Below are 8,422 nucleotides of genomic sequence, written 5' to 3'. Positions count from 1 at the left end.
GAGAGAGAGAGAGAGAGAGAGAGAGAGAGAGAGAGAGAGAGAGAGAGAGAGAGAGAGAGAGAGAGAGAGAGAGCGAGAGGAAGAGAAATGGAGGAACATGCGTAGAGAATGGACAGAGGTTTGCGTGTCTAATGCTGTCAGAGCTGAGAAGTGTACAGACAGTAAGTCACCTTTCTCTTTCTTTCTCCGTGTTTCTCTGTTAGGCTATAGGCTATATCTCACACTATTTCTCTCTTTCCGTTTCTCTCACTTTATTTCTGTCTCTCTGTTTCTCTAGATACGTATCCCACACTGTCTTTATATCCCTGTCTCTCTTTAATTACAGTATGTTCCTCTCTCTCTCTCTCTCTCTCTCTCTCTCTCTCTCTCTCTCTCTCTCTCTCTCTCTCTCTCTCTCTCTCTCTCAGACAGAGGTTCCAGTCTTACACAGACAGATGTGCCAGAAGCAGTGTGAGTGTGTCTGAAGAACACAGAGTGCAGCAGCACCATGCCTCCCTGACAGAAGCCAACCTCCCTGTAAGTATAACAGTTATATGCTGTATACTGCAGTCAGCCTTTATATTCTATGCCATAGAACAGTGGTTCTCAACCTGTGGGTCGGGACCCCCAGAGGGGTCCCCAAATTATTTTGAGGGGTCCCGGAATGTTTAGCTAAATGTTAACATTGTTTTCTCACTCAACAGTAAACAGACCAACACACAGTAGGCTATAAGTAGCCATAAATTATAACTACCAGGAGAGGATGCTAATATGCGGAGGTTATGTCTCTCCTGGAGTTATAAGCCAGAGTCATATGGCTCTCGCTGGTTGAGCCCCAACGTCCATACTACGCTCAAAACATGTACATATCAATAAGTTGCTCACCGATCCGTCGAAACAGCTTTATATCTACCGGACGGCACACTCGTTGGCATGTGTTAGTCCATATGTTTCTAATAAATTAATGTTTACTAAAACTTCTCCGAGACTCACGTTTCCTCGTCGCCTTCAGAACGCTTCAGAACTACAGAACGTTGGAATAGTTCCGCATACAAAAACATCATGTCCTAGTATGAGCGAATCGCAACGGCGATCAACGTCACGTGATATGTTCGGCCATTTTTACCCAAGCAGTTCAAAAACAAGGAAAGCGATGAGACTCGGTGAAGTTTTAGTAAACATTAATTTATTAGCAACATATGGACTAACACATGCCAACGAGTGTGCCGTCCGGTAGATATAAAGCTGTTTCGACGGATCGGTGAGCAACTTATTGATATGTACATGTTTTGAGCGTAGTATGGACGTTGGGGCTCAACCAGCGAGAGCCATATGACTCTGGCTTATAACTCCAGGAGAGACATAACCTCCGCATATTAGCACCCTCTCCTGGTAGTTATAATTTATGGCTAGGCTATAAGTGTATAGGTCTACATGGTATCTGCACATTTCTAAAGTGACAATTTAAGGACTTTAAAGGTGAAACCATGCATTTAAAAAGTATTTATATCATATTGTTTATGTTCCAAAAACGTTTTTCAAAAGGTTTGAGGCTAAATTACCACTCTTGAATAGAGAGCCCCTCTCATTTTTTTCCACTCTGAGGATTTTCAGCTGCAGTATAAAATTGGCCTGAGGGGGGGGTGCATGGCGCAGTTCTGCCCGTTGTGTGTGCAGATGCAAGGGAGAGTGTTTTCTGCTGGTGTTTCAGTCCGAGTGTATCAAAGGGTGCGTTCGGAAATGCGCAGCGGTTCTGGTTAGGGTCAGGGTTAGGGTTAGTTTTAGGCATAGTTTTACTGAGGTTAGGGTTAGGGTTGGGTTTAGGCACTCACTACACTGAGCACACACCTGGTGCGCATTTCCGAACGCACCCTTTGATACACTCGGACTGAAACACCAGCAGAAAACACTCTCCCGCAGATTATATTTAATCCTCTGATTCATGTCCAGGGGTCATCACTATGTTGGCTTGTGGTGGATATAATTTGTCAACATTCAAATGTTGCCGCACGGACATACACAATGAGTGGACAATAATATTACCAGAAACACATGTAGAGAATGACCATAGCCTAACATGCCTGTAATGTCTGTCATGGTGGTCCTTGCAAATACAATGTCTGAGAACCAATACTAGTTGGACTCATGGGCTCTATTTTGATTGTCTTAAGTACCAGCTCTTATGCCTTAACTTAAAGGCCTGTCCATACTGTCTCCGACCACCGACATTTTCATCAGAAACGTCTGGTTCAACTCGAAAAGTGTTGAAAGAGTGGGACTGAGTTACTAGGGCCCGAGATGGACGGGCCTTAATTATTTTTATACTTTAGCTATTTTTGAAAAGTTGTGAAAATGTGTGCAAATCTTTGAATATATGTATTTTCTAAGCGAACATTTCACATTTTGCTTCTGGGGGGTCCCTGGAACTAAATATTTTGATATGGGGGATTTTGAGTTGGGGGAATAACATTCATGGGGGGCCTGCAGGGAATCCTTATACCCAGGGTCCAAAATTTGGGGCGACACCCCTGATTGTATCACACATACAGTATATAGCTGGAACAAACTTCCACTGTGTATGAAACAAGCAGGGACGTGCTGGCCATTGGGAAAAGCGGGACAACTCCCGAACGGCCGGTTCATTCCCGGCTGGTCCATGTCAGCCTTTAGTAAATTGTCACTGTCGGGCAGAAACATTGTATCTCCAAGTTTCAAATGTATACATTCTTTCGCAAAGCAAAGCCCTGCTTCATCATACAAGGCCGTTGCACAAAAGTAGTGAAAACAGCAGATCTACAAGCACACAACGCCTCGCACCACGAGGCGTTGTGTGCTTGTAGATCGGCTGTTTTCGCTAGTTTAAATCATTTTTAAAATGATAAATACAAAACAAACGGTTTTGGACCAAATATAACTAAAGAAAAAAAATATATAGGGCCTCTCCAACTCCTTTTCCCGGTCTGAATCAGGGGCCCAGCACGTCCCTGGAAACAAGTATGACTTTCCTCCTCACCTCTCCTCGGCTCCTCCCTCCTCTCTCCTCACGGCCACACCACCTCTCCTCTCCTAATACAGTATGCAATTGACACTGCTATGAAGTCACATGGTCTCTTGACAAAGCTGCCACGTTTCACAGAACGATCATTTGTCCGTATAACGGACTAATAAGGCAAGGCACATTTCATCAACATTTCACCAGTGATTCAAAGTGCATTCACACAAAATAATATAAAGCTTTAACCACTTAACACCTATATGGTTGTGCGTATTTCTGTTATAATGAGAAAAGCCAAATAACCCAGCCAACCGACAAGCTCGCAACGTAGCGCGTTGTGAGCTTTTGTGTAGCAGAGTGGCTCACAACCCCAGCCTGATGACTTAAAAGTCTAATACAGGGGTCTTCAACGTTTTCAGGCCAAGGACCCCTTAGTTGAGAGAGAGATGTAGCAGCACAACCTCCATTTAGTTTAATTGTTAGACAGCACAATTAGCCCTATTCACGGCCCGCCCACTCAGCATCCCCCTGGTGCTGAAGTCACGTTTTGAAGGGTAAAACCCTGCTAAAAGCCCATAGAGTAAACACAGAAATCGCAAATTTAATGCAATTTCCAAATAGTAAAGTATAAAACACGGCTAGCATGATCAAGAACACAAGATAGTAATAGGCACAAAGCATTATAATTTATTTTACCGTTCGAAATAATGATTTGTTGGCTTTAAGTCCAGCTATTTCTGTTATAGTTTCCCCTTCTAAACTGACGTCAACACCAGGAAGTTGCTGAGAAATTTGGTGAGTGGGCGGGCCGTGAATAGGGCTAATCGTCAGTGTATTTTGGATTCATGTCAATTTGTGTTTTCAGATATTTAACCACTTGAACCGTCAATACTTAATAAACTTGACCTATCACTCTGTACAAATCTCTTTGCCGAAAATAGACGATCTACAAGCTCACGTTGTGAGGTTTTAGGTATGCTATTTTTGGCTAAAGTTGTCCGAATATGGACGCTAGGGTTCAAGTGGTTAATATAGAAAAGGAGAAAAAAAGCTTCTATCACACAAAGATTTGGAGGACCCCCTGTAGTAACTCTGAGGACCCCCTAGGGGTCCTGGACCCCCTGTTGAAGACCCCTGGTCTAATATCTCCCCTGGTCCACAGGGACATCCCTTAGGTCTAGTGGTTAAGAGGTTGGCTTTCCACACAGGAGACCTGGGTTTGAATCTCAGGCGTTACTCTTGGCGAACTCCTGTTTTCTGCGTAAGCTTTCTCCACAATTCGGACGCCGGGGTTTTAAGTGGCTAAGAAAGCAAAGACGGTACAAAACAAACATCATAAAAGGACACCTGATTATAACAAAATTACAATGCAAAGGTGGGAGCGTGTTGATATTGCGACGTAGCATCTGTTCGATGGTCCATATTTCGATGCGGGTGAATGTTAACCTGGTGAAACCCTAACCTCAGTAACCGTGACATGGGTGAGTAGCTAACCTGTCGAAAGAGCGAGATTTCCCCTACAAAGGTAGCAGCAAACAGAAAGGTGTTCAGCCTTGGTGGTTTTCGTAATTTCAAACATGCACAAAATGTACAATTGTATAGGAAAAAAACTATTTTTATTTAATAGGAATGCAACGTTTGGGTCAAAGACCTTCTTCAGGCATCTGTCAGATTAGATGCCTGAAGAAGGTCTTTGACCGAAGTTTTTTTGTCAAGTTGAAGATGGTGTATATTCCTATGTATGTATCCTATGTATATTTTGTGCATGTTTGAAATTACGTTGACCCCTGCCTACGCAGTGTACGCACCCATCGCTAAGATCAGGTGTGCATAAGACTCTGTTGCCTATAGCCTTGGTGGTTTTAAAAGAGATTAGAGTGGTAGCAGACCTGCACCTTTCTTTTTTGTTTCAGATATGTGGTGCATAAGAACCGAACACTGCTTCTCAAGGTTTAACTTTGATTTAAGCAATGTTACACACGAGAGAGTGCTTTATCGTGATTATTGGCACGCCAGTGATGCGATTTGGAAGTGTCACTGAAGTGATGTTTGTTCTCCGTGGGTCTTGCTTGCAGGCTGCTGTTGTGTTTTTGTTTGTTTCCTTCAGTGGGACAAGTGCAGCTGTGCCATAATTCGTCACTATCGGGCAGAAACCTTGTATCTCCAAGTTTCACGTTTTTTTGTAAAGTAAAGACCTGCTGCTTCATCATACAAGACTGTCGCACAAAACTAGTGAAAATAGCAGATCTACAAGCAACGCCTCGCATTGCGAGGCGTTGTGTGTGATCGGCTATTTTTTATGTATTTTTGTGATCGGCTATTTTCACTATTCTAAATCATTTGTTAAATGATAATACAAAACGAACGGTTTTGGACAAGGTTTCCACACGACAACAACGACATGTAGTAAGGTAAAGTTAGCCGAAAGTTAAACCAATCTGGGAACTAAATCTAAATCAATATCTTTCTTCACAAATGTGTTCATAAAGGTGTCTACTATCACCTCTGAACTTTCTCAATCACAACTCCCTTGGGGAACTTTGTGGGAACCAATCAAAGTTGGGGGTATCGGGATACCTGGGCCTGGGATTAAAGGGGATAAATGAAAAAAATGCCAATATGAGCATATGGGGTGTGTAATTAGGGTATTTTTGGGCTGCTGAATCCATTCCAACCATTAGTTTTCAGTTTAAATGACTCCTTAGCCATAAAATAGGCCTAATTGGCTAAGGCTTAGCCAATCATGTCATTCGAGTTCACCGTTGTCCTGTTAGTCCCAATGCTTAAACCCTTTTGAGTTTTCCTTGTCAGATTGTATCATGTTATCATGTGTGTCATGATGTGCGCTTACCCACCTGATCTTGAATTGTTTTCATGAATTCAAACCCTACTCCAACCATTTTTTTATTGCCAATATTATGTCTCGTGGACACAAAAAGGTAGTTTGTTGTGGCCTATTTTATGGCCAAGGAGTAATTTTTACTGATAACTAATGGTTGGAATGGATTCAGCAGCCCCAAAATACCCTAATTACACACCTCATACGCTCATATTGGCCATTTTTAATTTTTTCCCCCTTAAATCTCAGGCCCACGGGATACCCCCAACTTTGATTGGCTCCCACAAAGTCCCCCAAGGGAGTTGTGATTGAGAAAGTTCAGAGGTGATAGTTGACACCTTTATGAACACATTTGTGAAGAAAGATATTGATTTAGATTTAGTTCCCAGATTGGTTTAAAGGTGATACACCATGAAAATTCACTTTTCCTATTTTAAAACCTTTTTTTGGGGTCCCACTAGCACCTTCTATCCTCACAAAGTCCCATTTCAGACCGTTGTGTCTTTCTCTGGTTTTGGGAAGGTGGAGGTTAAAAGCATCCCACGGGTTCTCAAAACAGGCTGTCCAGATTTGCTGCCGTTTGTTTGACGTCATAAACGGCCGTTTTTGAAGAAGATTGGTGGTAGGTGGTACTGCAGCTGAAAATGCTCTCTGAGAGCCATTCAAAAATGAGAGGCTCTCTATTCAGGAGTGGTAATTTAGCCTCAAACCTTTTGAAAAACGTTTTTGGGACATAAACAATATGACATAAATACTTTTTAAATGCATGGTGTATCACCTTTAACCTTCGGCTAACTTTACCTTACTAATGGTCTAATCAGAGGTGCGGAGTCATATATCAATGTGATTAGGCCCGGTGCGGTCATGCTGGTTTGAAGCACGGGTAGATAGCTATTTCAACCAATCAGATTGCTTCGTCAGAACTACCTGTTATATAATCTGGGTTCAGAAAGCAGACCTGTCCCAGACGACCGCAGAGGTCTGATAGTTCATGATGTGGCACAAGACCAGACTTTTTTTTGGCCCTAAATACAATGCTTTATAAACCAAAAAGTGGAGGTTTTGAAATCAATTCTTTGACAGACAGACAGACAGGGGTGCTATGATCGAATACAAGAACGCTCGGCCCAAAACACGCTTGCCACAGGTCAAATCCGACGACCTCGGAACGGACGCTATCACGTGTTCCTAAAAGTAACCTCAGTAAAACTATGCCTGAACCTAACCTTATTCCTAAACGTAACCTCAGTAAAACTATGCCAAAACCTACTCGTATTCCTAAACTTAACCTCAGTAAAACTAAGATTTTTGTCTAATTTTAGTTGACTAAATACTAAAATAAGATTTTATTCAACTAAATGTACAGTTAATTAAGGCAGACAACATGTATTTTAGAGGGGCTTGATGATGCTGAAATGACTGATTTATACTCAGCTTTGTGCCGAAAATAACAGATCTGTTGTGAGTATGCAGATCTGCTATTGACTTTTTGAAGAACATTTTTTGTCATAGTGTTAGTCGATGAAATTAACACTTCTTAAAGAGAGAGAGTTTCACTTACCGGTATCTCATTTTGTGGAATAATAAGAGAAAGGGAGAGAGGGCGAGAGGCAGAGCAAGTACAATTTGCATTAATTGCAGTCAGATTTGCTAGCTATAGTGTAATTACACTTTTTAGTCATACTCATTAGTCTACCAAGGAACAAACTTTTCTTCATATTATGCATGAACCTTTATTACAGTTTTTTTTTTTCGATTGCTAACACACAAAAAGCAAAAATTAGGCACAATTTTCAGAACCTTTACTTCTGTCCCCAATCGCTTGACTCAATTTGTTACTACTTTAGATTTCCTTATCATATTAGACTCTGACTTAAATTCTTTACACTCTGCTGTCAATTTCACATCACCTTGTTGTCAAAACACAACACACAATTTTTAGGTTTGCACACACTTCTCACATACAATCTCAAAGCATCAATCCACAACACACAACTATTCAAATCTCTACACTTTCAGGTCTGATGTCAATTACACATCACTCTGTTGTCTAAACACTACACACAATGTTCAGTTGTTGCACAACTGAACGTGCAGACAGGAACCGGAGGCAGAGATGGGCACAAAATACAAAATAAATAATAATAATATTTTAAATACAAAGATACAAATACCAGGATATTGTCACCAGGATGGTATCTTGGTGACGGTATCCTGGTCAGTATTAAACCAAGTATTTAGATTTCTTTTCAAAATACTTGTTTGTATTTTGTGCCCATCTTTGACCAGAGGAATGATGCCTAAATCTACTGTAAATCAAAAAACTTTTTGGATACATATGTGTGTGTTTTATGTTTATCTATGAGAGAAGTGGGCATACACTGGGTCGTTTTACAAAAAGGGAATTGGTTCATTTACCAGAGTAATAGTCATTCATTCAGTGTGTTCCATTTCTATAATTGTTTGTTTTCAATTTTGCTCTTCAGTGTTCTGTTCATGCTTGGTAGTGTTCAGCCAAAAGCTAGTTGTGTTTATTCAATGAATGCATGTGTGTGTCATGTGAAAATATGGCTGTGTTTACCAAATGAAAACACGAGTTCCATTTTGTG

This window comes from Nannobrachium achirus (genome assembly GCF_963921795.1).
Source record: "Nannobrachium achirus genome assembly, chromosome: 22".
NCBI classification, from domain to species: Eukaryota; Metazoa; Chordata; class Actinopteri; order Myctophiformes; family Myctophidae; genus Nannobrachium; species Nannobrachium achirus.
This window is presented reverse-complemented; position numbering follows the sequence as displayed.